A 16,432-nucleotide genomic window follows, 5' to 3' on the forward strand; every position below is an offset into this window, starting at 1 on the left:
ATGTCAAGGCCATGTAGAGGATACAGAAGAGATTCACTGAGATAATAGCACGATGAGAGACTTTAGTTATGAGCAACTGGACTCTTTCCATTCGAACAAAGAAAGTTGAGGTAATCTGATAGGTGTTTGAAATTATGAGGGGTTTGATATGATCAATAGGTCACAACTATTTCCATTCGTCACTGAATTGCTAACTAGAAGGCATAATTTTAAGATAGTCACAAAAAGAATTATAAAGGGAGAGGGCAGGAGAATTATTTTCACTGAAGGTTGTTAGAATATGGATGCCCAACTAGAAACAATGTTGGAAGCAGAATCCATAATATCTTTTAAAAGTGAAGTCGATAAATATTTGAAAGGTAAAAATTTCAAAGTGTAAGGACAAGGGGCAGAGGAATGGGACTTTCAAAAAGGCGGGATGGGTGAATGGCCTCTTTCTGTACTGTAAAAAGCAGTGGCAGACATTAAGGGATAAATTTCATAACTCTCAGCAAAGATATATTGCAATGAGAAAGAAAGGGGTGGAAATTCGGTCGGGCCTCATTTGGGGCGGTAACCCAGGCGGAGCGGTACTTTTAGCGCAATGAAAAAGTTTGTGACCCCCGCCCAGAAATTCGTCAGAATCGGTCGAAGAGCTGACACGGGCAATAAATCAGCCGTTGCACACCAGAGCTGGGGGGCGATAACAAAAGTTTGTTCGGTAAATTTGTCGGACCCATTGCGCGGAACTCCGGAACAGTTCCAGGGAAAAGCTGAATCATAAAGGCACGGCATAGTATTGCACCCATTAAATTTTCAAAAATCTCTTGTTTTCAACCTGCACTGTTATGTCTCTCTGCCGCTGCAAACTCGGAGGCACACGCACCGTGCCTTGTGACCTCCGAGGGAAGCGATTCCTCTTCCCTTTAAGTAGCCACCGGTTAATGACATTGCAAGCCTGTACCGACTGTTTTTCCAGACGTTGTTCATAGCGGCCGCTAAATGAGGCGGCTGCACCGGATTTACCGACCGGTCGCAAGAGTGGGAGTTGCACCAGGACTGACGTCAGGATCGCACTGATCATCAGCAGCCAGGTGCTATTGGTTTGTGCCCCCTGTGAACCTCCAATGAATTAATTGTCGGGGAGCTAATAGCTGTTGGTAACCTCTTACGCTCCCATTAACGGCCCCTCTGGCTGCTAACTGAGGCGTCAGGCAACCGAAAATCCAACCCAAAGACTTTACAAGAAGGATGAACCATCCATGGCTAACTAAGGAAGTTAAGGATGGTAACAAATTGAAAACAAAGGCATACAATGTTGCAAAGATTAGTGGTAGGCCAGAGGATAAGGACATTTTTAGAAACCAGCCAAGGATGATTGCAAAAATAATAAAGAGAGTTGATAGATTATGAGAGTAAACTAGCAAGAAATATAAAAACAGACAGTAAGAGCTTTTACAGGTATATAAAAAGGACGAGAGTAGCTAAAGTAAATGTTGGTCCCTCATCGGATGTGACTGGGGAATTAATAATGAGAAACAGGAAAATGGCAGACAATTTAAACAAATATTTTGTATTGGTCTTCATGGAAGAAGACCCGACAGCAGCCCAAAATTAATAGATAATCAAGGGGCTATAGGGAGGGAAGAACGTAAAACAATCATTATCACTATAGAAAAAGTACTCGGCAAACTAATTGGACTAAAAAGGTGGACAAGTCTCCTGGACCTGATGGCCTGCATCCTCGGGTCTTAAAAGAAGTGGCTGCAGAGATAGTGAATGCATTGGTTGTAAGCTACCAAAATTCCCTGGATTCTGGAGAGGTCCCAGCGGATTGGAAAACCGCAAATATAACAACCCTATTCAAGAAGGGAGGAGACAGAAAGCAGGAAACTATAGACCAGTTAGCCTAACATCTGTCATTGGGAAAATGCTGGAGTCCATTATTAAAAAAGTAGTAGCAAGACATTTAGAAAATCATAATACAGTCAAGCACAGTCAGCATGGTTTTATGAAAGGAAAATCATGTTTTACAAATTTGCTGAAAGTTCTGTGAGGATTTAATGAGCAGGATGGATAAAGGGGAACCAGTAGATGTAGAATGCCAGAAGGTTTTTAATAAGGTGCCACATAACAGGTTACTGCACAAGATAAGAGCTCACCCAATTGGGGGTAATATATTAGCATGGATAGAGGATTGGCTAACTATCAGAAAACAGAGAGTTGGGATAAATGGGTAATTTTCAGGTTGGCAAACTGTAACTGGTGGGGTGCCACAGGGATCAGTGCTGGGGCCTCAACTATTTACAATCTATATTAATGTCTTGGATAAAGGGGCCGAGTGCACTGTAGCCAAGTTTGCTGATGATACCAAGAAAGGGGAGAAAACAAGTTGTGAGGAGGACGCAAAGAATCTATAAAGGGATATAGATAGGTTAATTGAGTGGGTAAAAGTTTGGCAGATAGAATATAATGTGGGAAAATGTGAGGTTATCCACTTTGGTAGGAAAAATAAAAAAGCAAATTATTATTTAAATGGAGAGACTACAAAATGCTGTAGTACAGATGGCAGATAGACCTGGGGGTCCTTGTACATGAAACACAAAAAGTTAGCATGCAGGTACAGCAAGTAATTAGGAAGGCAAATGGAATGTTGGCCTTTATTGCTAGAGGGGTGGAATATATAAGTAGGGAAGTCTTGCAGGGCATTGGTGAGGTCACACCTGGAGTAATGCGTACAGTTTTGGTCTCCTTATTTAAGGAAGATTATACTTGCAGTTAAGGGAAGATTCACGAGGTTGATTCCTGAGATGAAGGGGTTGTCTTATGAAGAAAGTTTGAGCAGGCTGGCCTTCATTGGAGTTGAGAAGAATGAGATGTGATCTTATTGAAACATATAAGATTCTGAGGGGGATTGACAAGGCAGAGAGAACGTTTCCCTTCATGGGGAAATCTAGAACTTGGGACTTGGGTACATAGTTTCAGAATAAGGCGTCGCTGATTTAAAATGGAGATGAAAAGGAATTTCTTCTCTGTGGTTTGTGAATGTTTGGAATTCTGCACCCCAGGGAGCTGTGGTGTCTGGGTCATTGAATATATTTAAGGTGGAGATAGACAGATTTTTGAATGATAGGGGAGTCAAGGGTTATCTGGAGTAGGCTGGAAAGTGGAGTTGATGCCAAGATCAGATCAGCCATGATCATATTGAATGCGGAGCAGGCTCGAAGGGCCAAATGGCCTAATCCTGCTCCTATTTTTATGTTCTTATGTAAAATTCTATGGTTCTGTTCAGAGTTCCCAATTTCAATTTAAAACTTGGGACATGATATTCCTGGAATTGTGGTGTGTACGGATGGCAGATTGTCTGCAAAAGTTTCAGAATCTAGAACCAGATCCATTGGGTTTTCATCATAAAGTGTGCAAAATTCTGGATGGGTGGGGGGAGGAGAGCGGGCATTTCTTGTGCTTGTCCTACTCTCCCCCATCCCTTTTCAAGGGGGCATATCTGGGGGCATTCCCTGGATATTCTTAGAATTACATCCTTAGAATTACAAAAGAGATCTTGCCAGCTGAGAGCTGCTGTGAGTTCAGTTCAGGGGGCTAGTAATGGCCCCTAAAGTCAAAAGGACAAGGATAATTGATCTTGGAGGGAATTGGTTATCTTTATAAAAATACCTTTTACCTTCCTTGGTGTTAAAGGAAGAATACCAAACCGTTTGCTTTGGCCTGGGGAGGTCTTCTGGGTCTCCATAGTAGAGCAGCTATGGGCTAGCAACTTCCACTGAGAGAACAAGGCAAGTGTCTCTGATCCACCTCAAATATTTAAATGACTTCATTCCTGCAATTTGGGATGGGTCTGCATCCTTACCTGTGGACATGCAGGAGTCTTATTGTTACACTTCCACTTACAAAGATGGGTCCCAGATTTTCGGGGCCTTGCAGTCTCCATATTATTATATCTCTTCCACGATTGGGAACTGTTTAGGATGGCCGAGATTTTTTTATTATTGCTGATTTGACATTGTTCTCCCACCATTGCCTCCCCACCCGCCACTCTTTTCCCTCTCCCCGTTTCCATACTGGAACTCTCGTGCCTTATCGCCGAAGCTGGCCCCTATCGTCTGCTGCTGTTCAAAGTGGTGGAAAGCTGTTGCAAACTTTAGGTCAAAATTCCAGATATTATGAGACTTCCCACCCACAGTGTGCAGTAGTATTCAATCACATTGGAGTAGCAGCAGGAGTTGGGAACGAGCTGAGGGGTGGAAGAGCATGGAACAGCAATGAAGAGACAGATTCTTAAAGTCTGTTGGGGGAGTGGGAGGAGAAGCCAGTAGTCATGCTCCATGTGTTTGGGCAGGACAGCTCCCACTTTGTCTGATGGATTTTTGCCATCCAGAATTGTGCCAGGAGATTCCTGAAGCAGGCGGGATGTCATGCAGTAAAAGTATCTTCCCAAACATGCACAGGATTTCAAACTGCAAAAGCATGGAGAAACTCTGTGAAAACATATAGATCAAAGTTCACTTAAAACACTAAATATGGTGTGAATGGTAACATAGTGGTAATGTTACTGGACTAGTAATCCAAAGGATTGGACTAATGATCCGGTGACAAGAGTTCAAGTGCCACCACGGCAGCTGTGGCACTTTTAATTCAGTTAATTAAATAAATCTGGAATTAGAAAGCTTGTTTCAGCAATGGTGACCATGTAATGGTGATTGTCGTAAAAACCCATCTGGTTACTAATGTCCTTCAGGGAAGGAAATCTGCCGACCTTTCCAAGTCTGAACTATATGTGACTCCAGACCCACAGCAATGTGGTTGACTCTTACCTGCCCTTTGAAATGTTCTCAATGGCAATTAGGGCTGGGCAATAAAAGCTGGTCATGCCAGTGATGCCCACATCCCAAATGAACAAAAAAAGTCGGTCTCTTTGAAATTACTCAATACAGCAGTAACTACTAGTACTGGAAATTTGTATTAAATATCCAGTATTCGGCAGTGAAAAAAACTATTCTTAACATCGCTTGTTTCAGGGATGGCTAAATGGCATAAGGTGGGTGCAAGGAAGGTCTCCCAATGTACATAGGAACAGGAGTAGGCTACTGATCCTCTCAAGCCTGTTCCGCCATTCAATGAAATGGCTGACCTGTGACCTAACTCCATATACCCAACTTTGGCTCATTTTCCTTGGTTAACAAAAATCTATTAATCTCAAATTTAAAAGTAACAATTGACCTAGCATCACTTGCCATTCATGGAAGAGAATGCCAGGGCATGATTCATAGCCGCAGGTGATAAGGAGGGTCAACCTTGTGTACACTACTTGTAGGACCAGGGAATAAATGGAGAAGACAGCACACAAATGAATCTAACAAAAAAGTGAGGCACACATTGAGTTCCTTTCAATGATCACCTCACCTAGATCAATCTAGCTCAATGATACACAAGGACTTACTGGAACAAAGATTTGCATGCAAGTTTTGTACATATCTGTCACTGTGTGCCCATCTTGCCCAGAACTCCATTTTTGAGTCCCTTCAATCTGGTTTCCGCTCCTGCCACTATACCGAAACAGATCTCATCAAAGTCACAAATGACATATTTTCTGACCGACAAACGTAAACAATCCCTCCTCGTCCTTCTCGACCTGTCTGTAGGCTTTGACATGGTTGACCATTCTATCCTCCCCCAATGCTTCTTCACCATTGTCCAGCTGGGTGGGACTGCACTCGCCTGGTTCCATTCTTGCCTATCTAATTGTAGCTCGAAAATCTCCAGCATTGACTTCTCTTCCCGCTCTTGCATCATTACCTCTGGTGTCTCCCAAGGATCTATCCTTGGGCCCCTCCTATTTCTCATCTAAATGCTGCCCCTTGGCAACATCATCCGAAAACACAGCATTAGTTTCCACATGTACATTGACAACACCCAGCTCTACATTACCACCACTTCTCGCGACCCCTCTATGGTCTCCAAATTGTCAGACAACTTGTCCGACATCCATTGTCTTTGGTCCCGGCCACAAACTGTGTTCCCTAGCCATTGCCTCCATCCCTCTCCCTAGCATCAGTCTGAGACTGAACTAGACTGTTCACAATGTCGGTGTCATATTTTACCCTGAAATTAGCTTTTGGCCACATATCCACAGCATAACTAAAAATGCCTATTTCCACCTCCGTAACATCGCCCGTCTTCACCTCTGTCTCAGCTCATCTCCCGCTGAAACCCTCATCCATGCCTTTGTTACCTCTAGACTTGACTACTCCAAAGCACTCCTGGCTGGCCTCCCACATTCTACCCTACGTAAACTTGAGGTCATCCAAAACTCGGCTGTCGGTGTCCTAACTCGCACCAAGTTCCACTCACCCATCACCCCTGACCTACATTGGCTCTCAGTTACGCAATGGCTTGATTTCAAAATTCTCATCCTTGTTTACAAAAGGTAATCTCCTTCAGACTCATAACCCCCCCGCCCCCCGAGATGTCTGCGCCCCTCAAATTCTACCCTCGAGCATCGCTGATTATAATCACTCAACCATTAATGACCATGCCTTTAGTTGCCTGGGCCCTAAGCTCTGGAACTTCCTGTCTAAACCTCTCTGCCTCTCGACCTCACTTTCCTCCTTTAAGACGCCCCTTAAAACTTATCTCTTTGACCAAACTGTTGGTCATCTGCATTAATTTTTTCTTATATGGCTCGGTGTCAAATGTATTTGTTTTGTCTTGTAACACTCCTGTGAAGTGCCTTAGGATGTTTTACTACGTTAAAGGTGGTATATAAATACAAGTTGTTGTTGTTGTTGTTGAGTACATGCTCCTTCAATTTCCAATCTCTTGGGATAGGTTTTCTGCTGAGACAGCCAGATTGTCGGGAACGGTAGCATAGTGGTTAATAATCCACAGGTCTCGACTAATGATCCCGAGATCATTAGTCCAGGCTTAATGTTCAATCCCACCATGACAGCTGGGGGAATTTAAATTGAGTTAACTAAATAAATCTGGAATAAAAAGCTAATGTCAGTAATGGTGACCGTGAAACTATTGGATAGTCATAAAAACCCATTGGTTCACTAATGTCCTTCAGGGAAGGAAATCTGCTGCCCTGACCCAGTCTGGTCTATATGTTACTTTAGACCCACAGTAATGTGGTTGACTCTTAACGGCCTAGCAAGTCACTCAACTAAAACAAAGCGCTACAAAATTAATAATAATTATAAGAATAAAACCAGACGGACCGCCCGCCATTGACCTTGGCATCGACTTTTCCACGACAACAGCACACATAGCCCAGTCGACCCTGCAAAGTCCTCATCTCAAATATCTGGGGAATTGTGTCAAAATTGGGAGAGCTATCTCAAAGACTAGTCAAGCAACAGCCTGACATAGTCATACTCACAGAATTATACCTTTCAGCCAATGTCCCAGGCACCTCCATAACCATCCCTGGATATGTCCTGTCCCATCGGTAGGGCAGACCCACCACAGGTGGAGGTACAGTCGTATACAGGAGGGAGGGATTGGCCCTGGGGGGTCCTCAACATTGGACTCCATGAAGTGTAATAGCTTCAGGTCAAGCATGGGCAAGTAAATCTCCTGCTGATTACCATCTAAGGCCCTCCCTCAGCTGATGAATCAGTACTTCTCCATGTTGAACACCACTTGGAAGATGCACTGAGAGCAGCAAGGGCACAGAATGTACTCTGGGTGGGGGACTTCAATTTCCATCACCAAGAGTGACTCAGTAGCACCACTACTGACTGAGCTGCCCGAGTCCTGAAGGACATAGCTGCCAGACTGTGCCTGCAACAGGTGGTGAGAGAACCAACATGAGGGAAAAATCTACTTGACCTCGTCCTCACCAATTAAACTGGATAAGCAGAAATTTTTTTTAATTAAATATTGGGAAGACCAAAGCCATTGTCACAGATGTATCTGTCCATGAAAACATTGGTAGCAGTGTCCACCAAAGTTATTTTGGAAACGAAGTCCCGTCTTCACACTGAGGGCACCCTCCATCAAGTTGTGTGGCACTACCACCGTGGCATCTGCCACGGGTACAGGTGGACATCAGACATCCCTGTGAGAAATCGAGTGGAAATCCTCCTTCATCTCCAGCTCCCAGACAGCAAGAGGAATTATAAATGAAAGACGCGACTACCAGCACCAGCTGCTGTACTATAATGTGAAACATCCCGAACTGTAGGTGGTGTCAGGGTAAAAATAAAAGAGTAAGCAATACTGAAAAAGACCAAAAGATAATCCCCACGATTTTCCAATCATTAAAATTAATGATCAGAAAATTATGTAGAATGTGCACTCAAATTTCTAATATGTTCTCTTGCTAGTAGCAGAAACTCTAGACTTACCACGTTAGAATTAATGATATGGACCTAGAAATTACTTAGCTTAGTGCTGGCCATTAATGCTGGTTTTCTGGGAAACAATAGTGGCCGCCTCACTTCCAGCCACCTCCGGTGCAGGACACAGCAGCGGACATTTTGGAAATGTAAATTAGCAGATCGTGACATCAATTGGCATGCAAAGCCTGACTTGACGCCACAACTGCAAACTTGGATAGTCACACTCTCCTTTATGCCTAAGCATGCACAGAAAAGCGTGCATAAAGTGACCCTGCAGCGATGCTGTCAGTGCTTCTTAAAGGGATATCTTTCAAGTAAGTTTGGATTTAAGCTTGTGGACTTAAAAAATATATTTTATTGAGGTAGTGGCTTGATACAATAGATGTTAAAAGTTTTTAAAGTGTTCAGGGACTGCAGCTGGATGCTTGCAAGGCTTGGGATGGTAAAGGTTGACCTCTGAGAAGACAGACAATGCTGCAAATACTCAACAGTTCAGGCAACATCTGTGGCGAGAGAAACAGAGTTTCTCAGGTTGAGATGCTGCCTGACCTGCTAATTATTTCCAGCCTTGTCTGCTTTTATTTCAGATTTCCAGCATCCGCTCGCAGAGGGAAGAGGAAGAACAGCAGAGTTGGAAGGGGATGGATGGATGCAACCTAGACAGTACTTTCTGGCCAGGATAAGAAAGAGGAGCAAGAGTAAGCCATTCGTCTCCTTGAGTCTGCTCCGGGATGGAATGATCTGCCTGTGGTCCAGGTGACCACAACCTTAATTCCCCTTTCAACATTAGCCTCACACCTTACCTTCCCCTCAGTTACTGACCAGCACAGCGTCCTCTTGGCCACGATGCTGAAATAAAAGCCACCACAAAGCAATCTTTCCAATTCAACTTTATACATCTATTCATCCAATATGACATCAAGCAATTAACTAATCGCCCTTGTGCATTCCATTAGTGAGTGCATTGTGTCTGTCTTTGCTTATCCTAGTGATCTAACAGAGTGCTATCCCAGTGGCCGCAGCATGGCTGGTGGAAGGCTGCTGACTTTCAGTGGGGGACACCGCAGATGGTCTTGTAAGACATCCTCGAGGAGCTGGTGCCTGGGAGTGTGAAATCGAGTGACGGTGTTTCTTCTTCTTCACACTCCTCTCCCTCTTCTTGGTCATCCACTGGCAGTGTATGCTGGATTTCTTCGGTGTGTGAAATGAGGAAGGCACAAGTGTGGATTTGTGGGGAGGGAAGGGTGGGAAAGTGGGAAAGCAGAAGCTGCATACTTACACCATGTGCTTTGTAAATCAGAAGATATTCTGGGATGAGGGGAAAGTGGGATGTAAGAAGGATGATAACATATGAAGATACCGGCATCTTGCATCTTTTCTGCCCTGCCCATGACCAAGGGCTCAGCCATGCCTCAGCCAAGAATGTTCAACATCGTTTCCTCCAAGGGGGTGAAGTGAAGCTAGGAATGTGAGGTGTGTCACGTGTTTGTTACAGATTGTTGGTAGGTGAGTGATGGGGGTGGAGGGGAGGGGTTGTGCAATGTGCAGTGTGTGAGGTTAGTTGTGCAGTTGGTAGGAGACAGCTTTTGAAGATGCATTCACTGACATTGACCTTTGTTGTGTATCTGTAAAGCATGCACTCCCATGTTCCGCCACCAGGGAGTTCATCCCCTGAAGTCCCAAGGGATCCCAGCATTCCTTGGGAGCACTGTATATAAGCCGGCCCCGAAGGCCTGTTCCTCATGCTGGAGTGTCTTATTAAAGACTGAGGTCACTGTTACTTTAACCTCCCTGTGTGCAGCCTCATCTGTGTTAGGAACACAATAACTGGCGACGAGAATACGAATCCAACACAAAGATGCAGCAAACTGTGGGCATCCTGGAGAAGTTCTCGGAGGGTGAGGACTGGGAAGCCTATGTCAAATGGCTAGACCAGTACTTTGTAGCCAACGAGATGGACGGAGAAGGAAGCGCTGCAAAAAGGAGAGCGGTTCTCCTCACAGTCTGCGGGTTACCGACATACAGCCTCATGAAGAATCCTCTGGCTCCGGTGAAACCCAGATAAGTTGTATGAGGAGCTGTGTACACTGGTTCAGGAGCATCTTAACCCGAGGGAGAGCGTGCTGATGGCGAGGTATTGGTTCTACACATGCCAGCGATCTGAAGGTCAGGAAGTGGTGAGCTACGTCGCCGAGCTAAGGCGACTTGCAGGACAATGTGAGTTTGATGGCTACCTGGAGCAAATGCTCAGAGACTTTTTTGTACTGGGCATTGGCCACGAGACCATCCTACGAAAACTTTTGATTGTAGAGACACCGACCCTCAGTAAGGCCATTACGATAGCACAGGCGTTTATGTCCACCAGTGATAACACCAAACAAATATCTCAGCGCACAAGTGCTAGCAATGTTCATAAATTAACTGGAACTGTGTTTGCGAGCAGAAATGTACAAGGCAGAACCCACGAGTCTGCAACTGCCAGCAGGCCTCAGGTGACCCAGATGACTCAGAGTCCCCAACAAAGGATGAATGCAAGGCAATTCACACCTTGTTGGCGTTGTGAAGGCTTCCATTCAGCCTATTCATGCCACTTCAAAGGGTATGTTTGCAAGAGCTGTGGAACAATGGGGCACCTCCAACGAGCTTGCAGACGAGCTGCAAGCTCTGCAAAACCTGCTAACCACCACGTGGCAGAGGAAGATCGGTCCATGGTGGATCAAAGCAATTTCGAGCCTTAGAGCAAGGAGGCAGATGCTGAAGTACATGGGCGCACACATTTTTGATGAAATGTCCACCTATAATGCTAAACGTAAAATTGAATGGCTTACCCGTAGCCATGGAACTGCACACTGGTGCTAGCCAATCAATCATGAGTAAAAAGATGTTTGAGAGGCTGTGGTGCAACAAGGCATTCAGATCAGCCCTGAGTCCCATCTACACGAAACTGAGAACGTACATCAAAGAGCTTATCACTGTCCTGGGCAGCGTCATGGTCAAGGTCACCTAAGAGGGCAAGGTGCACAAACTGCCACTCTGGATTGTCCCGGGCGATGGCCCCACACTGCTTGGAAGGAGCTGGCTGGGCAAAATCCGCTGGAACTGGGATGACATCCGAGCGCTATCACATGTCGATGAGGCCTCATGTACCCAGGTTCTTAACAAATTTCCTTCCCTTTTTGAGCCAGGCATTGGAAACTTTTCTGGGACGAAGGTGAGGATCCACTTGGTCCCAGAGGCACGACCCATTCACCACAAGGCGCGAGCGGTACCTCACATGATGATGGAGAGAGTGGAAATCGAGCTGGACAGGCTGCAACGCGAGGGCATCATCTCCCCAGTGGAATTCAGCAAGTGGGCCAGCCCGATTGTTCCATTACTCAAAAGTGATGGCACGGTCAGGATTTGCGGCGATTATAAAGTAACTATTCATCGTTTCTCGCTACAGGACCAATACCGCTACCTAAGGCAGACGACCTATTTGCGATGCTGGCAGGAGGCAAGACATTCACCAAGCTCGACTTGACTTCGGCCTACATGACGCAGGAGCTGGAGGAGTCTTCGAAGGGCCTCACCTTCATCAACACGCACAGGGGACTGTTCATCTACAACAGATGCCTGTTTGGAATTTAGTCAGCTACAGCGATCTTCCAGAGAAACATGGAGAGCCTACTCAAGTTGCTACCACACACGGTGGTCTTTCAGGACAACATATTGGTCATGGGTCGGGACACCGCCGAGCACCTACAAAACCTGGAGGAGGTCCTCCAGTGACTGGATCGCGTAGGGCTGCGGCTGAAGATGTCGAAATGCATCTTCATGGCAACAGAAGTGGAGTTTTTGGGGAGAAAGATCACGGCGGACAGCATTTGGTCCACAGATGCCAAGACAAAGGCTATCAGGAACGCGCCCAGGCCACAGAACGTCACGGAGCTGCGGTCGTTCCTGGGACTCCTCAACTATTTTGGTAACTTCCTACCGGGGTTAAGCACCCTTTTAGAGCCCCTACATGTGTTATTGCGCAAAGGTGAGAACTGGGTATGGGGAAAAAAAACAAGTAATTGCTTTTGAGAAAGCCAGAAACATTTTATGCTCCAACAAGCTGCTTGTATTGTATAACCCGTGTAAAAGAATTGTGCTAGCATATGACGCGTCTTGGTACAGAGTCGGGTGTGTATTACAACAAGCTAACGTTGCGGGGAAGTTGCAACCTGTCGCCTATGCTTCCAGGAGCTTGTCTAAGGTCGAGAGGGCCTACAGCATGATTGAGAAAGAGACATTAGCGTGTGTGTTCGGGGTAAAGAAAATGCATCAGTACCTGTTTGGCCTCAAATTTGAGCTGGAAACCGATCACAAGCCCCTCACATCCCTGGTCACTGAAAACAAGGGGATAAATACTAATGCCTCAGCCCGCATACAAAGGTGGGCACTCGCGCTATCAGCCATCCACCACAGGCCAGGCACCGAGAACTGTGCGGATGCTCTCAGTCGGCTACCATTGCCCACCATGGGGGTGGAAATGGCGCAGCCTGCAAACTTGTTGATGGTGGCGCAGCCCGCAGACTTGTTGATGGTCATGGAAGCGTTTGAAAATGATAAATCACCTGTCACGACCCGCCAGATTAGGACTTGGACCAGCCAAGATCCTCTGCTGTCCCTAGTAAAAAACTGTGTACTGCATGGGAGCTGGGCCAGCATCCCCGTTGAAATGCAAGAGCCAATCAAGCCGTTCTAGCGTAGTAACTGCGTAGTGCTACCAAAAAAGGGCAGGAAGACGTTCATCTCGGATCTTCACAGCACACACCCGGGTATAGTAATGATGAAAGTGATAGCCAGATCCCACGTGTGGTGGCCCGGTATCGACTCTGACTTCGAGTCCTGTGTACGGCAATGCAGCGTATGTGCTCAGTTGAGCAACGCACCACTAAGTTTGTGGTCCTGGCCCTCCAGACCATGGTCGAGGATCCATGTCGACTATGCAGGCCCGTTTCTCGGTAAAATGTTCCTGGTGGTGGTAGATGCTTTTTCAAAATGGTTTGAATGTGAAATAATGTCGGGAATCACCGTCACCGCCACTATTGAAAGCCTGCGGACCATGTTTGCCACCCATGGCCTGCCTGACACACTGGTCAGTGACAACGGGCCATGTTCCACCAGTGCCGAATTTAAAGAATTCATGACCCGCAATGGGATCAAACATGTTACCTCGGCCCCGTTTAAACCAGCCTCCAATGGGCAGGCAGAGCGGGCAGTGCAAACCATTAAACAGAGCCTTAAACGAATCACAGAAGGCTCACTCCAAACCCACCTGTCCCGAGTACTGCTCAGCTACCGCACGAGACCCCACTCGCTCACAGGGGTGCCCCCGGCTGAGCTACTCATGAAAAGGACACTTAAAACCAGACTCTCGCTGGTTCACCCCAACCTGCATGATCAGGTGGAGAGCAGGCAGCAGCAACAAAATGTAAACGATGGTCGCGCCACTGTGTCACGGGAAATTGATCTGAATGACCGTGTATGTGCTAAACTATGGACGTGTCCCAAGTGGATTGCGGGCACGGTGATAGCTAAAGAAGGGAATAGGGTATTTGTAGTCAAACTCGACAATGGACAAATTTGCAGAAAGCACCTGGACCAAACGAGCCTGCGGTTCACAGACTGCCCTGAACAACCCACAGCAGACACCACCTTTTTCGAGCTCACAACACAAAGCCAAAGGATCAACGACACCATGCCGGACCAGGAAATCAAACCCATCACGCCCAACAGCCCAGCAAGGCCAGGCTCACCTAGCAACCCTGCAGTGCCAACAACACACCAGCCCAGCAAGGGCACAGCCAACACACCAAAACAGACATTTGTACCGAGGCGGTCCACCAGGGAAAGAAAGGCTCTCAACCACCTCACCTTGTAAATAGTTTTCACTTTCACTTTGCGGGGAAGTGATGTTGTGTATGTGTAAAGCATGCACTCCCATTTTCCGCCACCAGGGAGCTCATGCCCTGAAGTCCCAAGGGATCCCAGCATCCCTTGGGAGCACTGTATATAAGCCGGCCCCTAAGGTCTGTTCCTTACTCTGGAGTGTCTTATTAAAGACTGAGGACACTGTTACTTTAACCTCCCTGTGTGCAGCCTCATCTGTGTTCGGAACACAATAACCTTGACCACTGGTCTGGCCCTGGGTGCCCCTTAGCTGGCTTGTTGAGTTATTTGTGCTGAAGTACTTTTGCCAATTTTTTACATGCAGAGATTACTTAAGGGCCGATTTACCTCTATCCCCTGCAACTGGGCAATGAACTGAACTCGTCTGTTTCCCAGCTCAGGCCATTTATGTGGTGTATGTCACACACAAATCACTGACTCCACATGGTCTGGTGTTAATCTAACTGCTGTGACCTTCGTCCTTTATTGAACAGCTCCAGAGTGACTCTCGGGTGTGGTGGTCAACCTTTTATACTGCCTCTTGCAGGTGCTTTCAGGTCTCCCACCACAGCGCCCTCTGTGGTGTACCATTGTGCTTATAATACATTTAAGGTACCAGGAAGATACACACATCAATACATGACATCTCACTTCCCCCCCCAGGACGCAGGGCGATACACACATCGATACATAACATTTCACTTCCCCCCCCAATCCCGAAGCCGTTGCTGGGGATCTCGACATTGTTTGTCCAACGGAAGGCAGGTATGCATAGACAGTGCGTTTGTATGATTTAGACAAGGGGATTAAATGTAGAATCTCCAAATTTGCGGATGACACTAAGTTGGGTGGCAGTGTGAGCTGCGAGGAGGATGCTGTGAGGCTGCAGAGTGACTTGGATAGGTTAGGTGAATGGGCAAATGCATGGCAGATGAAGTATAATGTGGATAAATGTGAGGTTATCCACTTTGGTGGTAAAAACAGAGAGACAGACTATTATCTGAATGGTGACAGATTAGGAAAAGGGGAGGTGCAATGAGACCTGGGTGTCATGGTACATCAGTCATTGAAGGTTGGCATGCAGGTACAGTAGGCGGTTAAGAAAGCAAGTGGCATGTTGGCCTTCATAGCGACGGGATTTGAGTACAGGGGCAGGGAGGTGTTATTACAGTTGTACAGGGCCTTGGTGAGGCCACACCTGGAGTATTGTGTACAGTTTTGGTCTCCTAACTTGAGGAAGGACATTCTTGCTATTGAGGGAGTGCAGCGAAGGTTCACCAGACTGATTCCCGGGATGGCGGGACTGACATATCAAGTAAAACTGGATCAACTGGGCTTGTATTCACTGGAGTTCAGAAGAATGAGAGGGGATCTCATACAAACGTTTAAAATTCTGATGGGTTTAGACAGGTTAGATGCAGGAAGAATGTTCCCAATGTTGGGGAAGTCCAGAACCAGGGGTCACAGTCTCAGGATAAGGGGTAAGCCATTTAGGACCGAGATGAGGAGAAACTTCTTCACCCAGAGAGTGGTGAACCTGTAGAATTCTCCACCACAGAAAGTTGTTGAGGCCAATTCACTAAATATATTCAAAAAGGAGTTAGATGTAGTCCTTACTACTAGGGGGATCAAGGCGTATGGCGAGAAAGCAGGAATGGGGTACTGAAGTTGCATGTTCAGCCATGAACTCATTGAATGGCGGTGCAGGCTCGAAGGGCCGAATGGCCTACTCCTGCACCTATTTTCTACGTTTCTATGTATGGTACATGTTATCTGGTACAGATGTTGCGTCAACGGCTTGCGGGTACACTGAGCAGTTACATTAAATAGTTATTAACTGCTAACTGATCCCTGATTTTCTTATTAGCTCTTATCATTAATTATATTTCATATCTATATTTTTGCACAAACACAGTGGCCATTCAGCATTAAAATATTAATTCTTATTATAAATCCGTCATCTCACATTAACATAGCTCAGTTTAGACTCGCTCTTGCCTTACAGAAGTCACTTTGTGGGGAACGCCACGTCGTAAGGCCCTTTTAAGACTCTCGGGTGCATTTCCTTTTTAAGGCGCCATCTTTAATGCAGCAGGTTTCCACGATGCTTCTCCTTGGGCACCGCCATCTTTGATGCTCTGCTGCTCTGGACACGAGGCCGCCGCCATCTT

The sequence above is a fragment of the Pristiophorus japonicus genome, chromosome 1, assembly GCF_044704955.1.
Source record: "Pristiophorus japonicus isolate sPriJap1 chromosome 1, sPriJap1.hap1, whole genome shotgun sequence".
In the NCBI taxonomy this organism is placed as follows: Eukaryota; Metazoa; Chordata; class Chondrichthyes; family Pristiophoridae; genus Pristiophorus; species Pristiophorus japonicus.